General features: G+C 39.0%; 1 pseudogene; it reads left to right on the forward strand.

Annotated features, from left to right (window-relative positions):
* Nucleotides 1-7,355, forward strand: part of LOC134326281 (zinc finger protein 850-like) — a 45,789-nt pseudogene extending 38,434 nt beyond the window's left edge.
* The last annotated feature ends 4,688 nt before the right edge of the window (nucleotides 7,356-12,043 follow it).

Genomic DNA, 12,043 nt, shown 5'->3' on the forward strand with positions numbered 1-12,043 from the left:
AAATGGCATCTGTGTTGGTGCAGATACAAGTACTGAAATGTACCTCAGACACGAGCTGCTTGGTGCTTTGGTTGGACTGTCTGAACATCACAGCCATCTCGGTGATGCTCTCCTAATCTAGATGATCCAGCTGAGACACAAACACACACACAGACACAAATATATGAGTATGTAGGATAATAAAGATACAATCTTCTGTACGGTGGATCTCCATCATGTCACTGTACTACGTCTAGGGTGGATGTTGCATGTGCTGTGCCATTCCACAGGGCTGCTGTACCCCTTCATTACCCACTCATGATCCAGCAGATGCTCCACCTTTATACGCCGCTCTGGAACCACCTACAGGACAAGATACAAGAACTTCAGGTGAAGAAGCCCACAGATAAACACACACCCGCTTTGCTCACATTAAACACACCATAAACACACACCTGCAGCATTTCCTTAATCAGCAGTACAGAACCAGGAGACAGCCAGTCAGGAGTGTCATAATGTCCTTTCTGAGGAAACACAGAGCAAAACAATCACATCTGATCAAAGACCATCACCACAAGCCATTACTGTTACTTTTACTGTATGTTTAACATGCTGCTGAGCATTAAATAATAGATTCAGTTTTATAATCGTAACAAGACGTGTATGCCAATGGTGTTGCATTGTAGTTTCAAGACTTACAGTAATTTGTTCATGGAGCTCCACAAAGTTGTCACCATCGAACAAGAGGTAGCCACACAGCATGTCATATAGGACAACACTTAAGCTCCAAACATCTGCCTAAACACACACACACACACACACACATATATATATATTGTTAGGCTCTGTGGCATCAGGGGAATGTACCATCTCTCCCTGACGCCACAGGCCTTACAGAGCAGAAACGAGCTGTGCCTTTAATTACCTGGCCAGCTCGTTAGGGCGAAGTGGCTGCACCTGTGCCTTCCCTTATTTAAGGGATAGGTGCAGAGCTGTAGCCGTCGCACCTTCTGCTCTTGTTGGCTGATTCTTTTTTGAAGAATCAGCTGCCGTCGAGCCGCCGTGCCGCCGCCACCTAGAGACCCCATTATTGCGCCCAGAGGAACGTGACCCCCTCCCAGCTACCGCTGGTGACAGCGTCACGTTCCGCCCTCTGGAGCGCATGAGCAAATGGCCACTTCCCAGCCACCCTGGCTGGTGACAGCGCCTTTGCCTTTAACTTTTGAAACCCGCAAATCAATCACACCCGGTAGCTGGCATGGCTCTAGCCAGCATAAGAAAGCGCCATGCCACGCAGCTATTGTCGGTGTTACCCCCCCTTCTTCGGCCAACAGCGCGAGGTGTTCCATCTCGCGAACCCACTCTTTGCTTCAATAGCGCCGGGAGCGAGTCTGCCACTAGCGCCGCTGTGGCAGGCTGTTAAAGCTCCCGGTCGGGAGGCAGGAGCCCTGGGTTCGCGCCTCGCGCTTCCCCTTTTCTTTTGTATGCTTTTTTTTGTTCCTTTTCAGCCCCCGACGTCCGGCTGCCTTCGGGATTCCCCGAAGTGTTTTTTGTTATTGTTATTCCTTTTATTTTATGTATATTATGTTTATGATTTAATAAATAAAACCCTTTTTAGTTAAACCTCCGCATCCTTGGGTCCTTCCTCCCCACCTCATAACATATATATATTCATTGTCTTTTTTAACCATGCTTTACCCTGGTCAGTCCCCTCATCCAGACCTCATAGAATAACTCATGAGGGGACTGAACACCTTGGATTTGGAGACTTTCCAATTGAAGTTTATCAGGAATAACCTGGGGACACACCCCACACACACCTACAGTGATGTAGTTTTTCTATGTGAGTTTGTTGATGTTGTTTAAGATTACTTTCATGAGCAAAAAACTTTCCACACTCTGAGCAGTGATATGGCTTCTCTCCTGTGTGAACATGCTGGTGTTTATGAAGGTTAACCTGTTGAGCAAAACTCTTTCCACACTCTGAGCAGTGATACGGTTTCTCTCCAGTGTGAATACGCTGATATACTTTAAGAGCATAACTGTAAGCAAAACTCTTTCCACACTTTAAGCAGTAATACGGTTTCTCTCCTGTGTGAATACGCTGGTGTTGTTTGAGGTTAACCTGTTGAGCAAAACTCTTTCCACACTCTGAGCAATAATACGGTTTCTGTCCTGTGTGAACACGCTGGTGTTGTTTGAGATTACTCTGCACAGTAAAATTCTTTCCACACTCTAAGCAGTGATATGGCTTCTCTCCTGTGTGAATACGCTGGTGTTGTTTGAGATGACTCTGCTTAATGAAACTCTTCCCACACTCTGAGCAGTGATATGGCTTCTCTCCTGTATGAATGCGCTGGTGTTGTTTGAGATTACTCTGCGTAGTAAAACTCTTCCCTCACTCTGAGCAGTGATGAAAGTTCTTCATGTTTATGCTTTGATAAGACTGTAGAAACTGTTTCCTTGGAAAGCAACAGAAACAAAGAAACAAGTCGATTAATTAGAATTACTTTTACTACATTAATACCACAATAATATTAAACTCTTCACCTAGTAATAAAAACATTAAATTCACTTCACATCTAAGTGAGAATCTGAATTCAAAGAACATCAGGATAAAATACTTATAAATACGGCAGATAATAATAATTAAAGAACTATAGATAACTTGATATAAATAAACATATAAGAGATCTGACTTTCTCAACATCAGTCCTGCACCAAGCAAATCATGACAGGACTAATAATTAGCTCACAAGTGTAAATCTTTGGTGTGCTGGGAGTAAAAAAGGCTTCATAAAACACCACAATTATGAGCATAAAGCTATTTTAAACAGTCTGAATATATTAACCTAATAATATTAAATAACATAATAAAATAAAAAGAACAACAAATGCAACATAAATGTAAAAGAAACAAACAAGAAAACCCTTTACCTTCCTGTTAGAATCCTGGCAGCTACTTTAACAAAGCTGGTGTCTCCAGCAGGTCGTTTCTAATGAAGAACGTGCAGAAGATCCTTCTTACCAAGTGACTCAGCTACAAGTCTAGAGTTTAGTCCTTAAATAGAGCTGAGGACAAAGACCCAAGACCAGTTCAAAACTCTGCATTGGTCAATCATCAGCCAACCATTCACACCTTCTTGTATGAAGTACTAGCTCATTATCTATGGAACGTGTGCAAATGAACTAGAAGGAGCCACAAAGCATGATGGGTGAAGTCAAACTACACCTATTTATCTCAGCAGAGAAGTGATTTACATTTAATCCTAAACACAAACAAGGAATTGAAAGGCTATTCTGTAAAGTGAAATGACATGAACTTAGATAAAGCTTTTATGATAAGAATCTAAGTCATGTAAAATGCTGTATGTATATTTGTGTGAATTAGTTTCTACTGTATATGAGGAACAATAAGAAAACTATAACAGGAAACAGCAAAATTATTAATGAGTTTTGGATTAGGGTAGAGAGCAATTTGGAAACTGTTAGGTAATATTTTCTAGTGAGTTTCAGGTTAACTGGTAGTCTGAAATGAAACACTTCAGGTAACGTTAGCTAAAAGGTAAACAGTTTGGATAATGGAAAATGCAATTTTGTTCAAAGGAATAAAACTTTTTCTAGAACAAAATGACCTAATACAAGTACAACACGACTAATAAGAAGTGAATCTAATACAACTAATGTAAAATATTTTGAATCTAAGAGGATTTCACAATAACAGGATTAATCTGAGACAAACTGTAGAACTTTGTCTTAATTTTACTCAAAATAAACAAATGCTGGATGGATCAGGGACACAAAACAGGGTGGGTAGTAAAGACAAAGAGTTTTCTGTATCCAAAAACAGCACCTCAAGTCCTTTTCTTCTCTTCCTTTATAAAGCCTTTGACTTGGCCCTGATACAACATTTGTTATACCACAGATCATGGTATAAGCTGCAGTAGAAAATAAAATGAACGTATGTACAGTGATTGGCTTTATAAATGAGTACTAAGAGTCTACAACACATCTATCCACAGCACTATTATACTGGTTATACTGACCACAATGTAATGACTGCTACCCACACTGTATACATCTAAGGTTGCTTCAGTATGAAATGAGAAAGCTAAAAGATAATTACTTAGTATTCTATTCACTTTGGATGTATCCAGCCTCTTCTTCCCCTCTGGAACAGAGTTGATGCACTCCTCACACCCTCAAGTCCTTTTCTGCCTCCTGTTGAATTGCTGCCAGTCTGGTCCACTGTTTGGGTATAACTCATGTTGGTCAGGTCTAGCATTTGGGATTGGAAGTCCACTCTCGAGTCCTTTGTGTTCCTCAACTCGGTCTAAGACGTCCCAGACTGCCTGCAACTGCTATATCTAGAAAAAAGCAAACATAGATAGATAATTGTGATTATATTTTATTCCCAATCTTTTAGCAAACAACTAAATAGGAAATGTGAAACACATACAGTACTGTGCAAACGTTTTAGGCACCTAAGAAAATAAGATTTTAAAAGCTATAAAAATAAAACTATTTAAAAGTAAGAGTTTATTTGCTCAGAAAAAAAACTAATGTTAGAATAAAAACCACCAACATTAATACTGTAAGTAGTGCTTTTCTGTATGTGAATGTATAGCTTAATATTATTTGTGGTTATCATCCAGTACCTAGTTTGGTTAATCAACACTTCATTATTTTAAATTAAGTGTGCTGGTGATTTAACAAATTCATACAATCGAGGAGAACATCTGGAAACAAACGTTGTTCTTCACACCAGCTCACATACATCTACTTCTTACTTTTTACTGTATTTATGATTATTTGTACTTATTCTAAAGTTATAACTTCATATATAATCTTAGGAGTCTAAGACTGTTGTGTAGTCTGTATTTCCTCTTCAAAACTGTCAACATATCAGTAAAAAACTTGTGGTCATGATGTGATACTCTGTGTTTGCCTTCAATATTCAGCAAACAATTAAATATATGGAAGCCAAGTTCCTCAAAAACAAATCATTCCTTCCCTGCCTGCAATCATCACCTGGTTCCCATGGTCTGTCTTTATCTGATTCAGGTGTGGCTGTAAGCTGTAGCTTAGTATGTGTTAGCTTTAGGTTGTACCTTCACTTTTCCTAGTAAATGTTTATAGAAAGGTTTAGTTTGCATTGTTCAAATTCTAATGTTTTCATTTTATTTCAGGTTCTTCTCTATTTATTTTATCCATTGAAAGGGGTTTGTTGTTTTATTGTTTGATATTGTTTTTCAATTCAATTTTATTTATGTTTACGACCGATCACCGCCCATTGCATAACAATTGAACCGGTGATCAGGTCCATATGCAATTCTCAATGACCACTAATTACAATGGCCATGTGTGTCTTTTACACATGATCGGGGAAAAAGACACACATTTACCCCAATTGTGAATTGCATATGGACCTGATCACCGGTTCCATTGTTATGCAATGGGCGGTGATCAGTCGTTATGCAAATCAACTGCATATAAGGTTGGGGCAGTCGCTGCTGGAGGTAAACAGACCGAGTACAAGTACAGTCTGTGTTCCTGTAGTTATGAACTGCTCTCATTCTCAGCTGTTTTAACAGGATTTAAACAGAAGGTAAAGCTCTTATTTTCAGGTTTTGTTTCCTTCTCTTTATTAATCTTTATGTTTCCTCAGTGAGCTCGTATCACTGCTCAGAATGTAGAAAGTGTTTCAGTAAATCCAACAGTTCACATATTTCTACACCATAAATACAGATAATTCTATAGGTGGGTGTTTCCTCTTATAGTTTTCTTATTGTTCCTCATATACAGTAGAAACTAATTCACACAAATATACATACAGCATTTTACATGACTTAGATTCTTATCATAAAAGCTTTATCTAAGTTCATGTCATTTCACTTTACAGAATAGCCTTTCAATTCCTTGTTTGTGTTTAGGATTAAATGTAAATCACTTCTCTGCTGAGATAAATAGGTGTAGTTTGACTTCACCCATCATGCTTTGTGGCTCCACCTAGTTCATTTGCACACGTTCAATAGATAATGAGCTAGTACTTCACACAAGAAGGTGTGAATGGTTGTCTGATGATTGACCAATGCAGAGTTTTTATCTGGTCTTGGGTCTTTGTCCTCAGCTCTATTTAAGGACTAAACTCTAGACCTGTAGCTGAGTCACTTGGTAAGAAGGATCTTCTGCACGTTCTTCATTAGAAACGACCTGCTTGAGACACCAGCTTTGTTAAAGTGACTGCCAGGATTCTAACAGGAAGGTAAAGGGTTTTCTTGTTTGTTTCTTTTACATTTATGTTGCATTTGTTGTTCTTTTTATTTTATTATGTTATTTAATATTATCAGGTTAATATATTCAGACTGTTTAAAATAGCTTTATGCTCATAATTGTGGTGATTTATGAAGCGTTTTTTACTCCCAGCACACCAAAGATTTACACTTGTGAGCTAATTATTAGTCCTGTCATGAACTGGATTAGATTTGCTTGGTGCAGGACTGATGTTGAGAAAGTCAGATCTCTTATATCTTTATTTATATCAAGTTATTTATAGTTATTTAATTATTAATATCTGCAGTATTTATAAGTATTTAATCCTGATGTTCTTTGAATTCAGATTCTCACTTAGACGTGAAGTGAATTTAATGTTTTTATTACTAGGTGATGAGTTTAATATTATTGTGGTATTAATGTAGTAAAAGTAATTCTAATTATTCAACTTGATTCTTCGTTTCTGTTGCTTTCCAAGGAAACAGTTTCTACAGTCTTATCAAAGCATAAACATGAAGAACTTTCATCACTGCTCAGAGTGTGGGAAGAGTTTTACTATGCAGAGTAATCTCAAACAACACCAGCGTATTCACACAGGAGAGAAACCGTATCACTGCTCAGAGTGTGGGAGGAGTTTTGCTCAACAAGGTCACCTTCAAAAACACCAGCGTATTCACACAGGAGAGAAACCGTATCACTGCTCAGAGTGTGGAAAGAGTTTTGCTCAACAGGTTAACCTCAAAAAACACCAGCGTATTCACACAGGAGAGAAACCGTATAACTGCTCAGAGTGTGAAAAGAGTTTTGCTCAATGTAGTGCCCTTAAAGTACACCAGCGTATTCACACAGGAGAGAAGCCGTATCACTGTTTAGAGTGTGGAAACAGTTTTGCTGAACATGGTACCCTTCAAAAACACCAGCGTATTCACACAGGAGAGAAACCGTATAACTGCTCAGAGTGTGGAAAGAGTTTTATTCAAAGTAGTGACCTTAAGGTACACCAGCGTGTTCACACTGGAGAAAAGTCACATCACTGCTCAGAGTGTGGAAAGAGTTTTGCTCAACAGAGTAACCTCCAAAAACACCAGCGTATTCACACAGGAGAGAAACTGTATCACTACTCAGTGTGTGGAAAGATTTTTGCTCATGAAAATAATTTCAAACGGCATCAGCGTATTCACGTAGATTTACTACATCACTGTTAAGAGTGTGGGAAGTATTTTTATTCCACATAATGTTCTCCAACAACACCAGCGCATTCACGCATTAATCTACTTTAATAAACACAGAACAACTTTTACTTTCAAGTGGAAGAATTTTACCCTGGTCTTTATGGTGTTTGCATAAATTCTTCATATTATGATTGCTAAGTTTTCATAAATGAATAGCCTCTTACTTTAACACTTCTAGGTCTACACTCCAAAATTCTAGTCTTTAGATCATTTCCACTTAGCAAATAATGAACCGTACTTCACCAGAATGTACATGAGAAGGTGTGAATGGAGGGCTGTGGACTGAACAGTGTTGCATTGTTCTATCATCATGAGTCTTTGTTCTCTGTGTTAATTTATAGACCAAATTAGTGGTAGCTAAACTCCTTTGTTAAAAGAAATACTCATATTTACGTTTAATTATCCCACCATCTTCTAGTGCATAAAACCCAGTTCATATAAATGCTAATACAGACTGAACTGAAATAACATTTAAAAATAAATAAATAAATACTATTGTGGTAGTTCAGGAGGTTTTCTTATCATGGAGGTGACCAACTGACCAAAACCAACTGAGGGGTCGGGAGACAAGTGTTTCTTTATTGATGAATAAATGTATTTGTTACACTGTAAATTCCATCTGAGTCCTCTGTGTGATGAGAGTTTGGTTTTGAATCCGATGTCAGCAAATGTGTCCACGGTTGTTAAATGGGACTAAACTCACGGTCCATGTATTTGTATGTAGGCTTGAGCTGGAGTGACAATAGAAAGTGGATGTAAATGACTGGGTGGGTAATAATTCAAAATAGTTCTTCATGTAACCTGAAATTCTATTCATAAATCATAACAGAATAAAAACTAAATCATTAATAAAGAAGATTGGAGAGGAGAAGATAACGAGAGGAAAGAACAGAAAAGAGTAGAAGTGAAATTCAGAGCTTTTAGTATTTAAAGTGTTACTATTAAATGTTCTTTTATGAGATCTAAAATGATTATACAAAATAAATACAATTACCAAGGTTTAGATGCCCACTAAAACTTAAGCATACCATAAACATGGATTAAATGCGGCTTTTTCTTCATCAAAGCTACACAATGAGACAAAGATCAGCTCATACTTTCATTTTTTACTACAGTAAAACACATTCAACTGACTTTTAAAGTGAAGTTCAAAATGTTGTACAGACATCGTCACCATCTAGTGGTCTTAAAATAGTTTACAGCTTGTTACTTATCGCAGATTTGAGATGTTATTATTATTACAGTGGAACCTCGGTATACGTCTGCTTTGGTATAAGTCCCACTTGGTATACGTCCTGTTTGGATAAGAAAAATGTAGCTTGGTATACGACCTTTATTTGGAATACGACTCGCATGCTAGAACTTGTATGGTTCAAAATCAGTCACGACACCGCGCACTACTCTTGTTTACCTCTGGCCAGACCAAGCCACGAGCATCATTACACCAGTTGCTACCATACAGTAAACAAGCCGCGCTATAACTCTACAGCTATAACTCTATAGCTATAACGCGCTATATAATGTTCAGGTACTGTAGTCCCGTTAACGGTGCGCCGTGTTGCTAGGCAACATGAGGGCGAACATAACATTCGCAAACTATTACACTATTTCTTGGACGAAACACCCGCTTAATGATTAAGATTACTGTTTATATTAATCTGGACATTTTCATGTATAGTGCATTACTTAAAATAGTGTTCAACCAAGTCTGTACAGTTTCTTTTTGTTTTCTTTTCAGGGGCGTATTAATATGGAATGATGTGAGGTGGTCACAGGTGCGCTTATATCGGGGATTTAACAGCGGCTTTAAACGCAGCTCAGCCAATCAGATTTTAGGACCGGAACTATCCATTTTATAAATCATTTTATACAACCCCATCAAAGTATAATATGCCAATAACAATAGGATTTTTTTTATGGGAACGGATTATTCATTTTCCCATTATTTCCTATGGGAAAATTCGTTTGGTATAAGTCCAAGGTTCTGGAACGGATTAAGGACGTATACCGAGGTTCCACTGTATTATTATTATTATTATTATATAAAAATGAGAGAGTGTTTATGGCTCTTCTGTCCCAAGTGTTTTTGTAACGTGTTGTAGACCTGCATTGTCGACTGTTTTTGGTATACAGGAAAGAAAAGGCAGAATGCAGGTGAAAATGTGTTATTTGGCAACCCAGTACTGTGTAAATATTGGACAGAACACATAATGGGTTATTTATCAGTCGTGTAGGGTGACACACACCGACTTTAAAGACTTCCGATTACAAGAGATCCAGTGTGAACTTGGCATTAGTCTCCAGATTGGAAGCATGTTTGAAAAAAGCGGACGGGATCTTGTGACCTTGTTGAAATAAAAAATCCTTGTGATGTCGCCCTGTTGTGGCCTTTTTGTAGAATTGTAATGAAATAATATGAGTTGAGAGACGTGAGTTGATGAAGTTTTAGGGTAACGATTTTAGGCTGCTCTGAGTAACTGACAGTAGGTCTGTATCTTCACTGCTGAGTTCAATGTTCTGTAACATGTCAGGAAACGTTGTGCCTTCTTTCACCTCATATTACTGACTTCATACACAAAATGATGAAGAAAAGTGAAAATGAACATTCATGCACCTTCATATATTCAGAGAGTTTATTTATTTATTATTTAATGTTATAAGATTTTGAGGCTTGTTGATCCTGGTCATCCATGTTCTACACTCATACAGCTGTGTGGATCAACAAGGGCGGCACCTCAGTGGAGTTCCTCTAACCGGTCACACACAGATACCCAAAATGCATCATTCTGTTAAAAAGAGAGAAGGAGGGTGGGTTACAGAGAAACATCTGCAACAATCATTGAAATGTGAAATTGAGATGTAACGTGTCCTGATTGGATGGCGCCACCATCGTCCCTCCTTGTCGCACCAACGTCTCCTGTTAAATAAAACAAGAAGAGGTGTAAGAACATTCCAGAAGCTGTAGTGTTTGGACAGATGAGCATGTAGAGCAGCGTTTGTCAGGTAAAATACACTGATTGTGGGAATGTTAGCTGGATTTCTTACACGTCCGCTCAGCTACACACTGGACTACTGCGCTGCTTCCTTCTCAAGAGCAAAAGATACGTAGCTGTGGTCTGATCAAACTTCCACTGCACACACACACACACACACACACATCTCTTTTAGATGGAGCACAAGAACCTCAATATTAATAAATATGTGTCTACATTTTAGCATCTGTGTTGATGCAGATACAAGTACTGAAATGTACCTCAGACACCAGCTGCTTGGTGCTTTGGTTGGACTGTCTGAACATCACAGCCATCTCGGTGATGCTCTCCTCATCTAGATGATCCAGCTGAGACACAAACACACACACAGACACAAATATATGAGTATGTAAGATAATAAAGATACAATCTTCTGTACGGTGGATCTCCATCATGTCACTGTACTACGTCTAGGGTGGATGTTGTACCTGGCATGTGCTGTGCCATTCCACAGGGCTGCTGTACCCCTTCATTACCCACTCGTGATGCAGCAGATGCTCCACCTTTATGCGCCGCTCTGGAACCACCTACAGGACAAGATACAAGAACTTCAGGCGATGAAGCCCACAGAGAAACACACACCCTCTTTGCTCACATTAAACACACCCATAAACACACACCTGCAGCATTTCCTTAATCAGCAGTACAGAACCAGGAGACAGCCAATCAGGAGTGTCAAAATGTCCTTTCTGAGGAAACACAGAGCAAAACAATCACATCTGATCAAAGAACATCACCACAAGCCGTTACTGTTACTTTTACTGTATGTTTAACATGCTGCTGATCATTAAATAATGAATTCTGTTTCATAATCGTAACAAGACGTGTATGCCAATGGTGTTTCATTGTAGTTCCAAGACTTACAGTGATTTGTTCATGGAGCTCCACAAAGTTGTCACCATCGAATGGGAGGTAGCCACACAGCATGTCATATAGGACAACACCCAAGCTCCAAACATCTGCCTAAACACACACACACACACACACACATATTCATTGTCTTTTTTAATCATGCTTTACCCTGGCCAGTCCCCTCATCTAGACCTCATAGAATAACTCATGAATGGGGCTACAGAGGGGACTGAACACCTTGGATTTGGAGACTTTTCAATTGAAGTTTATCATGAATAACCTGGGGACACACCCCACACACACCTACTTCTGCACCATGATAGGGTTGCGCATCAATGATTTCTGGTGCCAAGTAGGGAGGTGTTCCACAGCCCTCAATCAGAGCAGTACCCAATCCACCCTACAACAAAACAGATTTCTATCAACCGAAGGTCCAACTGTTGACTCGCATCTGCAACACAGCACACAAACTGAACCAGCATGGCTCTGTGACGTCCTGTTCATCTAACTGATCACTGAAACTAATTGTGGACACCGTGTGTGCAAGGCTTTAGCATGATGGATGGGGGTAAGCACACCACCTTACTAGACTCTCTGAATGGCACGCTTGATTTAAGTATACACTACAGTCTTAGTAGAGACACGAACCTCTGGTTTGGCACAGAGACCAAAGTC

The sequence above is a fragment of the Trichomycterus rosablanca genome, chromosome 14 (genome assembly GCF_030014385.1).
Source record: "Trichomycterus rosablanca isolate fTriRos1 chromosome 14, fTriRos1.hap1, whole genome shotgun sequence".
Lineage (NCBI taxonomy): Eukaryota > Metazoa > Chordata > Actinopteri > Siluriformes > Trichomycteridae > Trichomycterus > Trichomycterus rosablanca.